Source organism: Trachurus trachurus, assembly GCF_905171665.1.
Source record: "Trachurus trachurus genome assembly, chromosome: 21".
NCBI classification, from domain to species: domain Eukaryota; kingdom Metazoa; phylum Chordata; class Actinopteri; order Carangiformes; family Carangidae; genus Trachurus; species Trachurus trachurus.
In genome coordinates this window covers 23,742,471-23,764,882 of record NC_139899.1, presented here as the reverse complement: position 1 = coordinate 23,764,882, position 22,412 = coordinate 23,742,471, and positions in this window count along the sequence as shown.

The window sequence follows — 22,412 nt, the reverse complement described above, 5'->3', positions numbered from 1 at the left end:
TTCAGTTATTAACTAATATCTGATTAAACCTGAAAAAGACAAGATCACATCTGCAAGTTGTTCCTGAGGTTTTTGACTCGTCATCCTGTAAAATGATCCAACAATGCATTTACCTCGAGCAGTCGAAGAGTTAAACATCTACATGTCATTAACTGCAGTTCCTAGTTCCTAGTTCCTAGATGCAGATTTAACACGTTAACAACCTGGTGTATATAATGTGGTTTTGGCCACAGCGGCTTATTTCCATGAATATTCATAACTCTTTCATTTACATTTATTAGGTTCTGCATAATCGAGGGTGTTGCTGCTTTGATTGACAGGTGGATGTGCGAGTCTCAGCTCCACACTCTCTCCCATATTTGGATTAGTCAGGACTCAGGAGTTGGGGCGGAGCCAGGTGATGGCAAGATGGCGTCGTTGGGGCTGTATCTGCTCCATCCTACAGACAGCCTGTCTATTAGTTGCATGTTATGGCTTTAAAGGGATTGTTCAACATTTTGGCAAATTCGCCGTTTGGAGGAGTAGGAGTATGTTACATGATTATTTCATAGCGTGGTGAATGTGCAGGTCACAACTTCTCCACCAGAGCGTTTTGCCTCCATTGTGTTCACTGAGCAGCTTGCGTCTCTGCCCCGCCGATCTCAAAACAACTTGCGCTGATAATTAAAGGTAATGAATCTACCCTGAAGACTATAGGGATTATGGCAATAGGCAAATTTGCCAAAATGTTGAACCATCCTGTTAAAGTGGACAGTGGATTTTTTGGTGTGATTTGTTGACAGTCTCAAGAGGTGACTGATTTTTCCCTCGTGAGTTGTTTCATTTAAATGATTTTTGGTAGATTTAAAGTTGTTTTAAACAGATTTAGAGTCTTATTCAAAGGCAATAACTGGATAACATTTAGAAAGAGGGTGTGGTGGCTGCATGTGGCAACACCAGCACCAAAGTCAGATTCGCCTCAGTTGAATCCTGTACAACCAATATAATAGACAATTTAGTCAAGGTCGTCTGTCCTGTTACTGTTTTTCCAAAACAACTTGTGAACATTTTCTTGTCTGACCTCGTTGTCACCCCGGCAACAACATTCATATCTGACCTCTAAAACCATTACACGTGTCATCATTGGTTTCGATTTGAATCAAAAACACGGTGACAGTCGTGAGGTTGTTTGTTTGGGTTGCCAGTTCTGTCAGTCACATCTGATCCAACCGCACCCACCACACACACCTCCGCTGGGATGGATTAGACCAAGGAGTGTTAAAAGAAATGAATGATGGCTTTTTATTTTAACTTTTTATTTTAGTCTTGAATATTTAATGTTATGGAGACGATGTGAGCCAGGTTTTTTTTAGAGGCTAAAAGCTTTTTTATTGGTTCTTGGTTTTGGAAACCTGCCTGAGGTTTTTAGCCTGGATACCTGCGCTGGGTCAAAACTTTATATAGGAAAAACTTCAAGGGTGGTGGATTCACACAGATGTCACCTATCTCACTGAGGATTTGTGGATGTAGGCCTACTCATGCGTGTTTATCCCATTTGAATAAACAACAAATGGTCTCATTTTTCTGTATTTTTTAAGTCACGTTTGAAGCTTTGGGCTCTTATTTTGAAAAGAAAGCTCGGTAGTTTCTAGGAACAGCGAGGCATCAGTGAAAATTTTCCTTTTTTTTAAAAATTGAATTGTATTTACGACAGACAGGACATGTCCCGAACAGCTGCATCATGCGACCCAGCAGCTAAATAAAACAGCAGAATCTATTTACTCCTCTCTTTAGTGACGGGCTGCGTAAGGACAGGGGGAAGAAGTGCTTTGATGGCGACACATGAGTGATTTTTCCTCTTTTCCTTCCTCTCTGTTTCTCTCTCTTCTTCCGTCCACACTCACCCTCTCTTATCTCCCCGTCTCCCTTCATTCCCGGTTGTGGGAGTGACTCACATGTACTGTAGCCATCTGCTGCCCAGCAAATCCTCTCCTGCCTTATTAGCCTCCTTTTGTTTATTAACGTCGCTGCTGAGACGACAATGATACCTCTATCTAACCCCGTCTATCTCTTATCTCTTTCTCTTCTTATCCCGCTCTCCAATCACCTTAACCACCACCACCACCCCCACCCCCACCCCCTTCCTCCTCCTCCTCCTCCTCCTCTGTCCTGTCAGGCCTTTATCATGTATTTCTCCTCTTCCACTCCCTCTCTCCTCCTCGGCTGAATTCATCTCTGCACGCACTGCTTCCCTTCATTGCACCTGATATCTTTTTTTTTTTTCGTCTCCTCATCCACTTCTTCCTTTTTCTCCCAGGAGACAGATTGTAGGAATGAGGTCAGACAGTGTGTGTGTGTGTGTGTGTGTGTGTGTGTAGGTCTGTATGTATGTGTGTGTGAGTGTGTGTGTGTGTGTGTGTGTGTGAGAGCATATGGATACGAATGTGAGCAGACTGTTGATGTTTTGTTGATGTAGGTGTTGCTGTTGCTGATGTCATTATGATCCCCTGCAGAAATGACAACAGACACAGGAAAACACCCTGGGGGTTGCGTGTGTGTATGTGTTTCTGTGCCCGTTTGTGTGTGTGTGTGTGTCTCTCTGTGTGTGTGTCTGTGTGGCTTACACCACCAAACGGAAAATGACCATGCAAATCCAGATAGTTTGCTTGGGTTCTCACTGACCTTTTCTTGAACCGGACTACTGTCATATTGCATCTTCACGGAGACTGTATCTGCCACAATAGTTGTTGGTGTTGTGTTTTTTTTTTTTTTTTTTTTTTGCTGCGCGCTGTGGATTCAACACACTGGCCCTGGGAAGTAATTAGAGGCAGACGTACAGCAGCATGTACAGATTCATCTGTCTGCTCTGCTGTTGCCTGACGTGTTTTGCTGCGTCATGTTGTTTTCTTAGGGAAAAACGAAGAGACAATTTAACTGTGGGCAGCTGAATGTACACAGATATCAACAGAAGACATTAGTCACAATAGTCTGCATGTACCTGGGTTATATAATCTAAAAAGTGCAGTAGTAGGAGGTCTAATGGGCTCTTTGGTCTCTTTCACTGTGGAAATTATATTTATTGTGGCTAAAAAGCACTGATAAGGAGCCAGAATACAAATGTGAGGTGGAAACAGATGATTAGAGCATCAAGACTGCAGGAAGAAAAAGGGTTTGTTTGTTTTATTAGTTAAGGTAAAACAGCTCCAAAGTCTCCTGGTTGAATCATCACTTAAAGGGATAGTTCAACACTTTGGCAAATTGGCCCATTGCCATAATCCCTATAGTCATAGCAGCAGGTTCGTTACCTTTGTTTGTCGGTGCAATCTATTTTTAAAGCGGCCGAGCAGAGCCACGAGCTGCTCAGAGCTACGCTATGGAGGCTAATGGGATTTCTTGGTTTCCCTCATCAAACTAATCAAATACACAATCCAACAACTCCAAAACGCTCTCGTGGACAAGTTGTGACCTGCACATTCACCACACTATGAGATAATAACAGAACGTTATGAGACAGAGTTGTTTTGGAGCATTTTGGAGTTGATGTCAAACTTTGATGGACATTATATTTTGAATCTGCTGCCTTTTGAGTTGAGAGAATTAAGATATCATATTACTGTACTGTTAAATTCTCCAGGAGACCCATGCGTTTCTATTTTTGAGGATCTTTAGAAGAAGAAAACAGAATGGGAAAAGCTACATTGATGAAAACTGAAGAAGACGATGAATGAATGATTAATGTAAATAGTGGGAGGATAAATAAAATCCAGAATGACAGTCTGTGTGGTGAGTCTCGCTTTTTCTTTGCGGCCTGTTGTTGATCTGAGAGCCTCTCCGAAGCTTTAAGAGACAAAGAATATGGAGGATGTTCTTTTGATTTGAAACGGTGCATCAGAGCGCTCAGCCCCAGGCGAGTGGCCTCATGCTGAAAACACGCACTTGTTATTTCTCTGTGTCAGTTAAATGCCAGCAGTGCGCTGCAGCTTCCCTCCCAGCAGCAGCGCTACACAAAGCTAAATGTAGAGATTACTCATTATATCACATTCTGTCTGCATATGTCAGACTCTATTTCTCTCCCTCCGCCACGAGTCTCTCTGTTCAGTTCATTCATCACACGGCACGGATGAGAACTGATGATGGGGAGCGCTTCATTTCTTCTCCTTCTCAGAGGAGAAGTCGGAGCTTCGTAAACTGGTTCATCAAACATCCTGTTTGAAGATGAAGAACTTTAAACTGTCACATGGGATTGTTATCACCACGGTGCAGCGAGGATAGTGGTGGTTAAAAGAGATGTATTGTAGTTTCATCTGCAAGGTGTGTGTGTGTGTGTGTGTGTGTGTGTGTGTGTGTGTGTGTGTGTGTGTGTGTGTGTGTGTGTGTGTGTGTGTGTGTGTGTGTGTGTGTGTGTGTGTGTGTGTGTGTGTGTGTGTGTGTGTGTGTGTGTGTGTGTGTGTGTGTGTGTGTGTGTGTGTGTGTGTGTGTGTGTGTGTGTGTGTGTGTGTGTGTGTGTGTGTGTGTGTGTGTGTGTGTGTGTGTGGAGAGCTTGTATCTACCTGTCGCTCCAAAGGTTAGCCCTGTGTAGCAGTTGTTATAGATGCAGCCACCAAGCTGTGTGAGATCCATAACCCTCCATTGGTCGATAGGAGAGGCTGGCTGTGGTGTGACAGAGAGCCGCTGTGCTGATTGGGTGAAAAACACTCTCTCTCTCATACACACACAAACATACACACACACACTCACACACACACACACTGATATTGATATTATTCCCCTTTCTTTTATGAAGGCCTGTTTTCCTCTGTGATCACAGGATAATTACATGGCTTGCTGCTTCATCAATTAAACATGAGCCACTGACATGCAGACTTCGATTGCATCTAGTATTGACCACAGACGGTGTGTGTGTGTGTGTGTGTGCGCACATGTGTGTATACCTGTACATTTTTATTCCTCTCAACTTGACCATCATATAGATGTAACAAAAAGTACAATTCTGCAGATTATTATCTCAATTATTAGTTTAGTGAGTTTGTCTTCTTGAATTTTCGTGTTTTGTTTGATCAACAGTATAAAACCCAAATATATGGGCGCCGTTTAGCTCACTTGGTAGAGCTGCCGCCCCGGTTCGAATCCCACATCAGGCAGCCCTTTCCTGCATGTCATTCCCCCTCTCTGCCTCCCCATTTCCTGTCTCTCTCTCGACTGTTTCCTGTCTCTCTCTCGACTGTATATATATATATATATATATTCTTTTTTTTTCTTTTTCTTTTTTTTTTTTTAAGTATATTTTGGGGGATTTTTATTGCCTTCAATCGATTCACAGTCTATAGGACTTGGAAGAAAACCCTCACAACTGAGAGGTGAAACGAGGAAACATCAGTTTTTTTTTCTCTCGAAACAAAAATGAGAAGATTTTTTAAAAAATGCCGACTTTTCCATCGGAGAAGTGATCAACGAATTATTTCCTCTCTCCTAACAAGATGTTCAAACATGGTTTCGGGAGATGAATTATTTGTTCTGTTTTGTTTTTTTTATAGAACGAATGCATCATTATTTTCGCACAAGAACATTGTTTGAATAAAATACTGTATAAAATTAGCAAAATTATGATTTGGATGAAGAAACGTCTGATGAATAAACAAGACTTCTGGGAATGACAATCAGTCCTCGGTGGTAAAACAGCCACAGTGTGTTGTACTACAGTATATTTCAGTAAAGCAGGCCAGAATAAAAACCATTCTCCTAGTCACAATATGGCACATAAAAGCAAAATACTCAAACATGAATAAGATAAATGACTAAAATAAACATTAAAAAAAACAATTAACTTGAAGAAAATTTAAACTAACAAGCTGATCGAGTTGAGCACAATAATAAATGCATAATATCATCAGACCCTCCTCCTCGTGTCACTTCAAAGCCGTCGGTCTTTCCAGAGCGTTTTATCTTCTCATATCACATGATGGCTCCGGTCATCATTTGCATGAATCGCCTCCTTTGAACCGTCGCTCCTCGGCGGAGAAGACTCCCTCTTTTGTCCTCTCTGAACACGAGCGCATCTGCTGCGCCGCCGCTCATGGAAAACCTCATGCAAAAGAAGCAGCAAGGTGTTTGCTCTCAGGTCATCAGCTGCCTGTATAATTCATCTGCAACATTTCTGGCTCCCCGACACATGAAATATGAATGAGACCCGGATGACCTGGAACCATAGAAGATGATGAAGAAGAAGGAGAAGAAGGAGGAGGAGGAGGAGGAGAAGGACACACAGCAGGGCAGGTTGATTTGTTGGTGCTCTTTAAAGCGACTGTTGTTTTTAACCTTGTGTAAAGGAGTTTGACTTCACGCAGCTGCAGCAGTCGACAGTCTGTTTACCACACATTAGCATCGCCGCAGTTATTATGATGAGGCGCCATGTTTCTGTGGAGGAGTTGGAAGGTGCCTTGTGGAGTTTTCCTTCTTTTATATTCATGGTGTTACTTCCCCAAAAACACTGAATCCATTTCCTTCCTCACAGAGTGTTTGCCAAGACTTTTTTTTTCTGGTATTGTTTTAATTCATTTCTTATCATATTATTTTTACAACCAGGCTAATTTTGGTCCCAGTTGACTGTTTATTTATTCTATTTACTGACGACTGGTTTACACAGAAAAATAAACAGTTACTGAAAAAAAATCTATCAAATATACAAACAAACTTCTACATTCATATATACTCATGCAGTAGACCCAGCTTTGCATGTGACAGGCTGATGCACAGGGGAAATAATATAAGAAACAGACAAATAAACAGAGCTTATAATAATGATTTTAAACTTTAATGCAATTAATATTTTAGGCCAGTCATATCTGTGAGTAACTCTTCTACACCAAGAAGCAATGAGAGACTGAAATATGATCCAGGTCTGACTTGCAGGTACATGTAAGATGTAGTGTGAGATAAATCTAATGAGACAGGATTTTACAGCTCAGTCAAGTCAAGTCAAAACAAGATATTTTATTAATCCATAAAGGAAATTGTAGCGTGACAGCAGCAGCATCTCATACAGACAGACACAAAAAAAAACATTAAATACAACCATTAAATAAAACAGATTTAAATAATTAAAACTCTAATTGGGATAAGAACAAATTATTGCACACTATTGATCATTAAAAAGCCTTATGGCCTCAAACAGAAAATATTTCCTGTATCGTTCTGTCTTACACGGAGGAAAGGCGTGGCAACAGTCACTTTCACTTTACGAAATATCCCAGAATCCAGACATGGCACCATAAGATATAATACCATGCCATCATCCAAACCTGGAGAGGATATCTCATGTGGCTTGGTGCAATGTATATTATATAAACCCATGAAGTGAATTAAATTGGATGTGACTTGATTTGCAAAACAAAGTTGAGCTGGTTTCGACCTTTAATGCTGCAGCTCTGTGAGTCTGGACCCTCACTGTGCTGCTGCTGTGGCCTCATGAGGAGGAGGAGGAGGATGCTTTGTTTTGTTTTCAACCACTTCTCTTGTTTCTGCCTGAATTCGTCCTTTTTTAAATACCGCCTCAACAATGGGTCCATTTTTATTTTTACACAGTGCATCTGAAAATAACCATCTGTGGATCCCTGGTGGAGCCGAGCACCGCGTGCATGCGCTCACTCAGCTGCTGTAGTAAAAACCGTCTCCGCTGTACAACTCTATCCGCCTCCCCGGAGACTTGTAAGCTCATACACATACCACAGTCATTCTGTATAATTAACTGCGCTCTTCCACACTCGCACCTTTTGATGTTGCCCATGCTCAGTGTCTCGTGGATCCCCACCCACTCCCTCGTCTCCCCCCTCTGCCCCCTCCTCCCTCTGATGAGACTGGTAGTGAAGGTGTTGCTGACAGTGCCCCCGGGTGGTGCCTCATTAACCCACATTTCAATGGCTGATGGGAAACATGGAGAGGTGGGTGGGAGGGTGTGTGTATGTGTGTGTGTGTACGTGTATGTGTGTGTGTGTACATGTGTGTGTGCATGTGGGAATGTGTCTTAGAGGGAAAAAATGGAAATGTCGAGCGTTGCCTTTGAAGAAACTCTTCAGCGTCTGTTTGTGGAAATAGAAGCGTTTTTTTCTTCCTTTTTTGCATTTTACAACCTGTTCTTATAATTCAGAATTTAACTCACCAGGTCCTCGTGCATTTACTATTCACTCACACTCATTGTAAACTCACTGTAAATTCATTTAGGGTTTGAGGTTGCACTTAAAAACAGGAAAGGCTTGCTTCATTTAATCACACAGATTAGGATGCCCTCATTTTTTTGTTTTGTTTGTCTTTATCCTAATCCAGCAGTGCGTCCCACATCCGCCTTTTCTCTCTGCTTTAAATCTTAAAGGGGAACTATGCAAGTCCGAGCGCTTTTCGCTGTTTTGGTCGCTGTTTTTTTTCCTCTACAGAGCTCCCCCTACAGTTTCGGACTGCATATTTTCACTGTAGTAAAAACTCACCGCTAACCCTCCTCCCTCCCCCTCGAGCATGAGCATTTGTTTTCAACAAAGCCGCTGAGAAGGCAATCAATGGAGCAATGTCATGGCTAACATTAACGAGAGATTAGAGATTATGGGGCGTGTTTGTGTCGTAGCGCCGTAAAGCTGTCCATGTTTCTCGTGAGACGGAGAGACACGGGGTCGGAGGCGCTGATCTCGCAAGGTCGGTTTTTGGCCAAGAGACGCTAGCTGGAAGGCAGAGAGGCTCCATTCTCTCTGTAACAAGTCATTTAACCATGACAATCACTCCGAAGCTGTTTAATTAATGTGCAAATCTTGCATCTTGCAGTTCCTCTTTAAAACCTCTGTTTTCAAACGCCCACTTCCACATGCATAACACTTCTTGTCAGTTTTGCATTGAGTTTTTAAAGTTGTTTTAAGACTCCAGATCAGTTTTCAAAAAAACAGCCAACAAGACCCACAAAGCAGCTCATCAGCCGACGGGTTCAGCTGGAGGTTTTGGGCGTGTTACTGTAAAATCACTTCCACAGCTCCACAGATTTTGTTTTTTTTCCCTTTTTTCCAAACTTGTATTCTTCAGCCTCAGCTCCTGACCCGAGGCAGTTTATCAGCCCCAGTCACACAGCTGCCTCTCAAACCACCGAAGGCTTTGTACAGTGTTTCTCACATATGCAGCGAAACTCCCCGAGACCTGTAAACAGACTGCGATGTGAGTGGAGCTTCCCCTTGAAGCTAAACCCTCTGAGGTCGATGAATATTTCGAATAATAGGGTGTAGAAATAGGATTTGTTAAATGTTAAAGTAAATCTGTGCTTTTCTTCGAGATCTTACAAGACTCAAAGCTGCAGCCAAAGGCCTCTAAAAATCTGGTTAAAGGAGCGACACAATAGTGTGAAAAAGTATTTATTATTATATATCTAGTCACTATTCTACTCACATATTGCACCATTTTATCAACTAAACCAATTTCAAGCATGTTTTCACAAGAGAGTTTTTCAGTTTTTTCTACATTTGGGACAAATGATCTGCACAGTGAGAAAGATCTGAGAATGTTTGGTAAATTCTGATGTGAAACACTTTGGGTTTGTGTCACATGCACATACGTATCTCAGACCTCAGAGAGGTTGCAGCTGCAGCTTTTAGATCATTTTGAGTTATTTCTTTGTGGTGAAAATTCTTGGTTTCACACACATAACCCAGTTAATACAAAAAACGAGTACCATCATCATCATCAGTTTCCCTTGATGTAGGAGCCGATGTGCCGTCATTGAGTTTTCTTTGAGGCTGCAGCATTATGAGCAGAAACCCTCAGATCGTGCCGCTGCCCCACCCAGGTGCTGCTCTACTCCCCTTTCTGCTGCCTCCTCCCTCTCTCCCTCCCTCCCTCTCTCCTCTCGTTGCTCAGCCCTCTCTGGTTTCCTCCCTCACCTCCTTAATTTGCATCTATCTCAGTCATTTAGTAAACTAATCCCTCTAGTAGCACTTAATGTTCAGCCCACACTGATCCTCCTCCAGCGCTCTAACCTCTCGCTGCTCTCTGTCCATCCTCCTCCTCCTCCTCCTCCTGACAGGAGATGGAGAGACTCTTCACTTCATTAAGTCTCTAAGTTTCCTGTTACCTGAGTTTGTGTCACAGCAACAGAGTCTCTCTCTCTCTCTCTCTCTCTCTCCGGCCTCAGACACAGAGTTGATTCGAGTGGATGAGATGTTGTTGCTAGTGTCCGTCTAAACTGAGACAGCGACTGCAGCCGTTTTCATTACCGGCTGAGACAGTGTGGCTGGTATTGTTTTCACCGGCTTGTGAGTCAGACTGTGTGTGTGTGTGTGTGTGTGTGCCATCACGACAAAATGAGGTCCTAGAGACACCTGCAGGAACCTAGCACCGACCACAGAGGCAGGTCTGAGGGATTTTGGCAGGTGTTTACATGTTTGTTTGTCTCTGAAAGGTTTTTTCACTGACTCACACACACACGCACACACACCTTCTCACAAGCAGAAAGCAATTGTCTTGGGCTTGTTACTAAAAAAAAGGAAACAAGTGCCCAAATTTGAGATACTGTGATCTCCACCAGTATTTATGCTTCATAAAGAGCTTAAACAGTTGGTTTATCATAATAAACACACAATAAAGAGTCATTATTGGTATTTATGCACCATATAAACCAATGACTGCAGGTTTAAGCCTTATATTCTGTGTGTTAAATCTAAGTCGCATGGAGAACAATGGTGTTACGGTAAAGGAGGAAACTCCTTCCTGTTAGAAATCCTGCCGGCAAGCAGGAATCTATAATGATAATGGCGGTCAGGTCTTCTTATGTAAGACGCTGCGGATAAGCATCTCGATCAATAGGCCGACGCTGAGCTCAGATCCAGAGCTGAGGATCGGGGCTTTATGTGGATCGACTCTCTCAGGCGTAAAGATGCAAAGAGCCGGATTAACAGACGGCAGGTAAGCCAACAGACAAACAGATTACTGATGTAAAACTGTGGGAGACCTGTGTCAAATATTTGAGATGAGGTGTGTTTGGTTGTATCTTAATCTTCACTGTGAGTGAGGTTTTCTAGTGTGAAGCTGTTTTTTTCCAGACGCTGCCTAAAAAGATTTTGATGTGTCTAAATATATCTGACAAGTAGGAAATCAGAGGAGAGGCCGTTAAAGGCTGTTCTCGTTTAGAGAATGATGGACATGGTCAGCGTGAATCCCTCTGAGTTATATTTTAAGAAGCTATTTTTGCAGCGGATGAAAAAAGAACTTCTTAATGTCGGCACAAATGACTCAGACTGAGGAGATTGCAAAGTTTAAAATAAAATAAAAAAGCCTAATGCAGCATCTACAAAAACTCCTCCATCTTTTCCTTTGTCATCTGACTGAAGCACTTTGCAGCGACAGCTTTTAAAAGCGCCTCATTAATTTACCTCTTCAGCTCGATCAGGAGGCTCCAGACTGCTGCTCATTCGCCAAAAATACATCTCAATATGCTTCTTCTGTACTGTCTCCAGCCTCTGATGCTCTGCTGGTGTCAGTGTGCTTAGGCCATGTGAGGGAGAAAATGCTCAACAACAGAAAAACAGTGGATTTTTGGAAAGTTTCTGTGGTGTGAGGGAAGTTTCAGGGGAATTTCATCAGACAGACTCAGTTTAACAGGTTATAAGTGTTTGAATTGTTTCCTGTTGACAAGCTCCAAGTGTTAGCTAAATGTTATTCAAATGAAACTGTGTGACATTTGACTACAGGCAGAGATAATGATGGGGCTTCTTTTGCATTTGACGTTAACCGTGACCTACCGCCTCCTCCATGCTCTCGCACTCTGCTCCCTCGGCCTCAGTGTGGGTCGCTGTTTGTTGCTGTGGCTTCAGTTCAGAGGCTCATAAAAGAGAAACCGACCGGCTGTGGCTCGGTGTTCGCTGGCGTCCACAGACCTGCTGCTGCTGCTGCTGCTGCTGCTGCTGCTGAGCAATGTGAAATGCCTCAGCAGCTGCTGGTGTTGGAGCCGTGTTTGAGGCCGGGCTGCACGCCGGGGCGCAGCGTGGAAACCAGCAGTCTGCCATTTTCTACCACACGCTGATATGTGTGTGTGTGTGTGCACTCAAGCTCATGCACACACCCACACGTTTGTAGTAGTAGTAGCACCATGAGGCTGTTCCTTTGACTTCAGCACTTCTGCATTAAAATGACCCTGATGTGATTTATTGGTCCGTGCTCAAAGGTTTTTATTAGTTACTTACTCGACAGCTGCTTTTATGATCTGACTCAGTTGTGCACCTGATTTAAAATGAGCCCAACAAACACGTTCAGATTAAAGAGCTTGTAAAAGTTGTGTTGTTCTTTTTACAACCACGCAGCACTGGGCCATGACTGAGCAGGCTTATGTCATTGTTTTCCAAAAGCCCCTCGCTCCCACGCTGAAGTGCAAAGCGGGCATTTTCACATCTAACCAACCCCAGAGACTGTTTTTTAAAACACGTTTTTGTCAAGTCAGTGGACAGAGCAACACAGGTAAAACAAAACAAAAAACAAAAAAAGACTAGAGTAATTTAAATGTTTTTATTCAGTGTGTGGATGGAGCCTCGGTGCAAGCGTCTCTCCTGTCACGGCCTCGGCGTGAGGTCTGGCGAGTCGGTCACACTCCTGCTGTTTCCTCCAGCTGTGCTAACGTCAGCTTGGCTTTGGGTCTCACAGCAGAGAGCTTCAGATTCAGACGCCTGCAGAGACACGACACACTTTGGAAGGAGCTGAATGTTTTCATGCCATGTCGGTTATGGACGAATGTTCAGGTATCGTTAACCTACAGCACCTGACAGAGTCGTGCTGAGGCCTCAAACAGACACCACACCTACTGTACTACTGGAAATTCAAATATCTGTTTTGAAAATGATATATTTTATTATTTTGCAGTAGATTTTACAGCATCTTAGTTAATCTTGTTCATCTTCTGTTGATGTTATACCAGAGAAGTATTGGACTGTTCAGTGTTTATAGTGTTTTGTCCACCTACACATGAAGCTGAATGAGTATACTGAACAACACAATGCAGTCTTATACAACACTATATAAAACTGCCAGACAGTGAGTGGTTGTTTCCTGTGCTGTAAACATGATGGTGGTGGCAGTGACAGGGAGAGAGAGGGAGGCTGCCACTCTGGCCCTCTGTCTCCTGATTTAATGGAGGTTGAACTTGATTCAACTTGTAGCTGCAGTTTGAAGAAACCAAGGAGGAGGAGATAATATTGTTATTTGAGCTCCTTGAATCAGGCACCTGTTCATCAGTGAACTACAGTGTTTAGGAGCAAAGTTTGATCATCTGGTTTGGACCAAATAAAGGTTGTTTATATTGGTTGGTTAAATTATCCCTGGCCTGTTGGTTGTGGCATTTAAAAATCTCATATTAGACACATTTCCTGTGTGTTATTTGAAATGTTGATCCATGAGAAGATATATTTGTGGTTTCCTGTACCAAAAATCATCTTCAGTGTTGTTTTACATCTCCTCTCTCAGCTTCTCTCCAGAGCAACAGGTTGGTATCAACCAATCAGATGAGAGCACAGTCTGAGCCTGACTTCTGATTGGCTGACTGTTTCCTGAGTGGATACAGCAGCTTTAGGAGAAAATGAGTCCTATAAGGCTTGGATGGTGGGTCCAAGTGGGCAGAGCTTGTGGTGGTAAATGCTTTGTTGTGACATCACAAAATGACATGCCATGACGGCTTGTTTTTAAGGCTCAGTTTGTAAATACAGACTGTGTGCATTTCTCTGTGGACTGAGGCAGTGAACCTACACCAAATCTCACTGTTACAACCTGCTCAATTTCACCACATGATTAAACTAGCTTGGATGAATCCTGGCAACCTGTTACACATGTGCAGCTCTTTCACTGGCAACACATTTTTTTTGGCACATTTTTCATGTTGTTGACGCTCTGCAGTGACTCTTCTAACAGCTCAGTAAATGTTTCTTATCGTATTTAAAACATTTGACACACATATCGTGTATTTAAAATTCCTGTTTGTGTTTCGTTATCACCTCTTCTGACACTGCATGAAGTCCAAAAGATATTCAGTCCACAGCACGCACACAGCAGTAATAAGACATGCCTGCACAGTCTGCTCAGAAACACTTCTTTAGGAGGTTCAGAAGCGCCCGTGAAGAGAGGATGAATGAAACGGGCCGGAACGGCAGGGAATAGGCTCAGTGATTTAAAAGGCTTGCTGGATAAAAAGGAGTGGGGAAATAAATAAATAAACGGATAAATAAATAAATAAATAAATGGGTCACCGATAACCAATTCCTCATCTCCCCCCTTTCTCTGAAAAGCCCATCAGTTTCAGTGGGATTGTCACAGCGAGGCTATACCGAGCGAGGGAGGGAGGAGGAGGGAACAAAGTTCAGCTGGAAATACAGAAGTGACGGGGAAATCATCAAATCTGCTTTAAATCGACACATCTGTGGCGATAAACAAGTGAATTGGTTCATTTTTGCAGAGGACGAGCAGAAGCCTGATGGGACATTGAGGGGGTGGTGGTGGTGTCTGTTGGGGAGGGGGGTGGGGTTGGGGGGCTGTCGGTCATCCAGCACTCCTGGGATGGAGACGGGTGGTGCTGCTGGAGGGGCTCATCTCGCAGTGACAGCCACTTGTCAAAGCTTTTGGTTGACGCAGCCACAGCAACTCTCCATCCCAGCATCCCATAGGGGGGAGGAGGGGAGGGGGATGCTGCAGGGGGGGTATTAACGTCAGAAATCACGTGACCACGAGGCTTTGAATGACAACACTTGGTGGCTTCTCTCATCGAGGGGCTGACGGTGTAGAAGTGGTGGATGCAGACGAGGTTGGGGGACGCTTCCTTTTTGTTTTGTTTAGTTTAGTTTTGTTCCTTTGTGAACTGATTGTTCGTCACTCGTTCCTGCAGAACAGTGTTTCCCTGTCTGAGCCGTGTCTTTGATTGAAGCTGCTGCTGCTGCTGCTGCTTCTGCTGCTGTGATGCACAGTTCAGTGTCTTTTGTGTGAATGTGTGCCGGCCTACATTACATTCATGTCTGCTGTGTAAATATGTCTGGAATTTGTGTCATTTGTCCCATTTATGCTTTTATTCTCTGCTTTATTGTCTGGAGAGAGAGATTGTTTCTCAGTCTGCAGCTCACAGTTGAATTCTAAATAATATCCTGTGCTCTATAATATATTCATGGGGAAAAGTTTTTATGAACATTTTTGCTGTGTATGAGTGTGTAAGTGTGCATATGGTGATTTTTGTTTGTTTGTTACCTCAGAGTTTATCTTTTTCTCCTGTGACTGTCTGTTTGTTGGTTTGATTTCCACTGAACTTGATGGAGTGATGGGACACGGGCCAGGGAAGAAGAACCCATTAAAGTTTAGAGCAGATCCAGATTATTTACTATAAATTGGATTTTTTCTTTCTCTGATGTCTGTTGTGTGTTGATGTCGACCTTACACATTGGTTTTGCGCTCTCTGACAGCTCTGCTGGTTTGTTTTGTTTGTTTGTCAGCAGGATTACGTAAAACATACTGAACTATTTTGCACCAAACTTGTTGAAGCAATTTGACACTGAGGAACACAATGAAAGCTTGAGAGATTTTTGACAAATTGTGTGAGAATTAATGTGCAAATCTAAACAATAATCTGGATCTGATGGAAGAAAATGTTTGGTCTGAGCTCTACAGAAGTCCATTCCAGTTTTATTGCAGTTTATTGGCAAGCAGCAACAATGAATTGATTTTGATATTTAATGAATATAAAATGATTCAATAATGTGTTCAGTAAACTAAAGTGAATTTTATTGTTAAGATGGATGTTTAATGTTTTTATTTCATGTTTTATTAGTTTTTTATTTGGTTCAAACATTAGGTTTTACTGAATTAAATTACATTAATGTAACTACTTCTTTTTATGAGTTTAGTTATTTTATTTGGTTAGTTTTAATAGTTTATTATTGTCGTTCATTTGATTTATAATATATATAGTTGACAACTTATATAGTTTCTCTCCTGTGATCTCTGTGTGGGCATCGCTAACATTTATCTTCTTTCGTACCCACAACTATTGATGAAACATCTTAATTAGGTTCTTAATGTGAATCTTGGATATATAACATTACATAATTATCCTCAGACTGTTTTATATACAGTGTATATATATATACAAACTCTTGGCTTGCTGTGTGTAATCTGCTGCTCCCTCCCGACAGAGAAACACTAATTATGTAATTGACTCAACATCTAATTGAATCTTGGAGAAGAGGACACGGTTTGTTTTACAGTATTAAGATACATCTGCTATTCAAGCCTCAAGTCTCTGTTGCTCCGTCTAGTAGAGTTAAAAGCAGCAGCAGCAGCAGCAGCAGCACTTGGCAGAACCATCCTCTCCTCCATGGTACTTTGTTATTATGTGTGTAAAATGCATCTCATTGATTGATATGCTTCTTTCTCTCTCTCTCTCTCCACTTGTAGCTCCGGGCTATGTCTGTCTGGCTGTGGTGGAAGCTCCAGACAGATCGCTGCACAGGAGGGGGAGACTGAGAGGAGGGAGCCGGGCACTTTGGGATCGGAGCCAATGACCTGTAGGAGGATAGACACAGAGTAAAGGCTTGATTAAAATGGGGTAAGTTTAGAAGATGAGACGGTGCGCTGCCAGCAGCTGCAGGAACTGCTGGCTGCAACAGGAGGATTTGTTTCCAAAACCTGATCCCTGCAACACGATGCTCGCTGTTAGATAACCTCTTCCCAGTCTGAGAGGAGGGAGGCAGCTGTGCCGACAGCGAAAACCCAGATACTGACTCACAGAAATACAGATACACAGGAACAGGTTGCACAGACAGATACTATAATGAATCGTATCTAAACAACAGACCCCCAAACTTAAGCTTCATCAAAAATTCATCCAACTTGTTTTAAAAGTTTGTTGGTTTCATATTCTACACTGAAGTTCAGGTAGAAGAGCAAAAGATGAAATCATACAGATGTTTCATAATGAACAATACAACGTCTTCAGTTACCACGTTTACATGATGTTTTGCCACAATCCCTATAGTCATAGCAGTAGGTTCGTTACCTTTAATTGTCGGTGCAAGCTATTTTTAGAACGGCGGAGCAGAGCCACGAGCTGCTCAGAGCTACGCTACAGAGGCTAATGGGATTTCTTGGTTTCCCTCATCAAACTCATCAAATACACAATCCAACAACTCCAAAACGCTCTGGTGGACAAGTTACGTTACGTTACGAGACAGAGTTGTTTTCCAGGCAAATGCAGAGACTGCTTGCTGAAAAACTGCCCCCGACGGAAACGTGTATTAGCGGTTTTGCATGAATTTACCTCGAAAACAACTCCATCTCGTAACGTTCTGTTATTATCACATAGCGTGGTGAATGTGCGTTTTGGAGTTGTTGGATTGTGTATTTGATGAGTTTGATGAGGGAAACCAAGAAATCCCATTAGCCTCCATAGTGTAGCTCTGAGTAGCTCACGGTTCTGCTCCACCGTTCTAAAAATAGCTTGCACCGACAATTAAAGGTAACGAACCTACTCCTTAAACTATAGGGATTATGGCAATGGGCCAATTTGCCAAAATGTTGAACTATCCCTTTAAGCACTGACAATCTCATCTATATTGATTACCATTTGCAAAGTGTATCATGCCAAGTACTGAGACTTAATTAGTTCAGTCAGTGAAGTGGTTTTGGTCTAACGAGCCCTGGAGAGAGAGAGATAAAGGTCACTTCATGGTGTTTTTATATGACTGAGCCATAATCATCAAACTCTCAGTGGACTGTGTGTGAGGTTACTCTCAAAAAATCTGCATCACTGCCTTGAAAATGAGACAGGTTACTGGACTGGAATCAGCTTAATGAAACTCGTCATTGAACTGTGACGATGCAAAGCTTACATCATCGGTGCCTTTTTACATTTTCGTGATATAACATGACCTCATTTGGCGAAAGCTTTGATCCAAAGTGACAAATGAGGGAAGACACTAAAGCTCCAGAAACCTGGGTGTAACTATTAAGAACGACATCTTTAAAAGTGAGCAAAATGGTCAAAAAGGATGTGGACACCTGGGCAGAGTGTATGGATGCCAAAAGCTATGGGCTTTAATCCAGCAGATTTTGGACCCTGGCTACAGGGATTTTGTCACCAGAGCATTAGAGAGGTCCCACGCTGATGTTGGCTGATAAGGCTCTCGGCTCCCAGGCAGCGTTCCACTTCATCACACATGTGTTGAGTGGGCTGGAGGCCAGGGCCTTGTGCAGGCCGGTCCTGGCCTTCTTTGCAGATCTGGCTTTATGCACAGTGACATTAGAAGCACTTTACTGCCCTAAAATGTCATTACATAGCATTAACATGCAGCATTTAACATCTCCTGTCAGTGGAGAGTGTAAGGCCCAGTAGGAAACGGAGTCGGCTCAATAATACACAAAATAACCTGTTAGGATGGATATTTTCTTTTTTGTCAGTGTGTTGAATAATGCAGACACTGACAGTGAATCCCATCACCTAAATGATTTACGGACTCGTTTTTGAAGCTGCCCTCTTCACGCACTCTGCCATCATATTTGGAGAAACCTCCCCCCCTCCTCCTCCCTGTGCATGCTGGGACCTGGTGGCTGATTTACTGTCCTGCTGCTGGGGATGAGTTATTCCACAGTTAGCTCCAGTGACAAGAGGGAGCAGGGAGAGCGCAGACCTCCAGCGAGCCTTTATACTGGCAGTAATTCAACCACAGAGAGAGAGGGAGAGGGAGCGAGAGAGAGAGGCATGCTGAGCACCAAGCTGCATGCTATTCAGACACACATGCTCATGCTAATTAAGCCCAAATTCCACATGTCAGCACTTTTTCTTCTATCTCAACTATGCACACACACACACGCACATTGTGTCTGTCTCTCTCTCACACACACAGACACAAATATACACACACACACACACACCGATATTTGTATCTCACAAACACAATAACAGGAAAACCCATTAAAGAAATGAAAATTAAAACACGGAACAAAGAGAGAAGGCAAATTAAAAGCCATTATTTAGTCAGATGTAATAATGAGTTGAACACTGGCTGGTTTTGACCTCACAGGGTCTTCGGCACTGAGAGAAAACAGGGTGATAACTTGATATATGAGGTGATATACATTTGTTTTTCCTCAGTTTTTTGCTATGCTCATGTGTTTCCTATTGTTGTGGTCGAATGTTGCATGTTAGCATGCACGCACTGCTCTGTTGCTGCCAGGCAGGACGGCAGTGGTGGTTGTTTCATGCAGACTTTCATCCCCAGAGGGCAAACACCACTGACCTGGATGACATGTTTGTTTCTTTGTATTTTAGTGAAACACTAACCTACTAACTATTATTGAGTTAATTTGGTCCTCACAGTCATGTACGCCCCTTTCAGAATGAATCTCCATAAGTTCAGTGATCCACTGCTTTTTCATAAGATGCCCAGTAAAATGCCCAGTGAATGTAGTATGACTAATATGATGCAACAATGCAAAAAAAAAAAAAAAAAGTAAAGGATCAAGCTGCCTACAAGGTAATCAACAAGCTACACGACCAGATGGAAATGAGCAAATTGCTATAATCTGGTGCAAAGCTTCTTATCTCAGTGAGATCAGTGCTCTTTAGTATTAGGTCCATGACAAATACATTGAATAAACTAAACTTAACCACATTTTTACAAAAGCTTTAGTTAGGCCTGTCTTGTTTTCTCTACATTGTCTTCAGCCTCAAGCACATTTGTTACAAACAAAACAAAAATATCACTGCATTAAAAAAACACAACACTCTGCGTGTTCATGCAGGAGCAGTCATCCAGTGATGTAGCTTAATGATGCTTATGCAATAATATAGTATTTGATAGTAAGTCCACAGGGTTCAGAGAACATGCAGCTCATCAGAGATGAAGACAAAATGTAGCAGAATCAATTTGTTGTTGATTTTGTTCTTTATAGTGAGAAAAAAATACAAAACATCTGTTGCTTTGTCCTTGAATATAAAAGTTAGAAAAACTGTCTCTCTGTCTTTGTGAATGAACTTCCTCTGACAGCCACCGAGTGTCCTGGCAGCTGGAAGGATTCATTTTACAGCGACTGATTGACGTCCTTGGGTTTCTTTTTTTTGGTTTCGGAGCAGTATTCATTTAATAAACAGCCAGCAAATGAGATTAGAGGGAAACCTGCCTGTGCTCGTTACGGAGGAGGTTACCGACTAACTGCTATCACAGCCTCGCGTTACACCTCCAGCATGTGAGGAATGGAGATCGATCTATTACTCTACGAAGCCGCCGCTGCCTGTTCGTGCTCTGGCATTAGGCAGCGTTGGAGTCTAAAGATGATTTGGGTTTTATTATTCACCTAATGCGTCGGGGATGAGCCCTCTGAGTCCCTGTTTCATAATCACAGGCATAATCACAGCTGAAGCCCTGATGCAGACAAAATATAAGATACGGATGATGGGTGTTTGGGTTGGCCCGTCGACATGCTATTTGTACTCATTATAGAGAGAGAGAGAGATGCTGTACACCTTGTACTATTTTGCCAGCTCTCCCTCTCCCTCTCTCCCTCTCCCTCTCTCTCTCTGTCTGGGCTCCTGGTTAATCTACAACTGCCGTCTGATTAGTCACAAGGAAAGAGCAGAGGCAGCCGCCAGCGGACAGCCGAGCAGTTATCTTCATTACTGTCGCCTCGGCTTACCGCCCTTCTCTCAGCGCCACGCTCATTTCCTCCTTCTCTGTCTCATCTTTGTCTCTTTTTCCAGCTCTCTCCACATCTCTATCTCCTTCTCCTACTCTGTCTCTTTCTTTTCGTCTGTCTGTCCCTGTATCTGTCTCTCAATCTCATGTTTTAATAGCCCGACAAGCAGGGCAATAATCCCCCTATTATTATTCTTGCTGCGGAGAAAGAAGAAAGCAGGAGAAGCCTGAGGGGGGGTAGACAGGGAGCCATTTATATCAAATGAATGTGATTATTCTGGAGAAGGAATCAGGCTTCAGAGACACTGTCTCTGTGTCCACAGCTGGAGATTCACAGCACTTAGATATAATATGAGTGGACTGTGACTGAAGACATCTGACTGATAGTCCGAGCTCTGGATCCAGAGATAAACAACCTGAGCTGTGTGTTCACAGGTTTAAGTTCAACACTGGTCTTTACAGAGTCAGGCAGTATTGCAATATTATATAGTATAACATTTTGTTTAATCTTTATCATGATATGACAAATGTGCACAAAATTACATACAAATAATCAAGGTTTGGGTCTAATACATGTAATATAATAACTTTTCAAATTACGATTTGTTTAAAACTTAATTTGGTTTATAAATCTGTATTTATTATCCAGTTGATTGAAAATAACTCAATCTAATTATCATATCAAAGTTATATTTAAGGCTAAGTTTTATTTTTTAGTTCAACAGAGACTCTGATAAGAGATGACTTTTGTTTAAATGTTTGTCCTATTCAAAAGGTGAATAAACAAAGTTTTGAGGAAGAAAACAAATACGTTACTTAAATAAAACAGGATTTTGTAAAACAGTAATTTTAAATGTTCAAATCATCACAATCTGATTCCATGAAAAATCATAATTTTGTTTTGTTTTTCATTTGAAACTTAAAATCAGCTTTAAGATTCAGGATCAGATTGACTGAGTTACTAAACTTTGAATGAACCAAGTTTTGCAGCAGCCAAAGTAAAAGAAAAAAAATTAAAATTCAATGTGAATAGAGACGTTTTCACAGTTGCCAAACACAGACAGCATCTATCAGTGTGTGTTAATGTTCCCCATAAAATGATGCTCAAATAAATCTGAAAAGTTTCCGTTCGATCAAACGATGCAGCTTCGATGTTATAAAATGTCACTTATACAAGCAGATCAAGGCTTTTGGAGCGATGTAATCCATCTCAGTGAACTGTGTAATACTCACTACAGTAAAAGCAGACTTGATAGTTGAGGATGATCAATTTCACAGCTCAATAAGCACAATTTTGCAGTCGGCTATAAATTTCTGACACCGTATGAGAATTCATGTGAAGTGATCTGTGGTGAACTGGCTAAAACTTGTAGAATCAGTGGTGTCGTCCTTTCAGAATAAAAGGGTTTGAGATGTGAAAGTTAATATGTATTGTGATATTATTTCAGACATATTTAAAGGGATAGTTCAACATTTTGGCAAGTTGGCCCATTGCTATAATCCCTATAGTTTTAGGAGTAGGTTTGTGACCTTTAATTGTTGGTTGCAAGCTATTTTGAGAATGGTGGAGCAGAGCTGCGAGCTGCTCAGAGCAACACTACGGAGGCTAATGGGATTTCTTGGTTTCCCTCATCAAACTCATCAAATACACAATCCAACAACTCCAAAACGCTCTGGTGGACAAGTTGTGACCTGCACATTCACCACGCTATGAGATAATAACAGAACGTTACAAGACAGAGTTGTTTTTGAGATAAATGC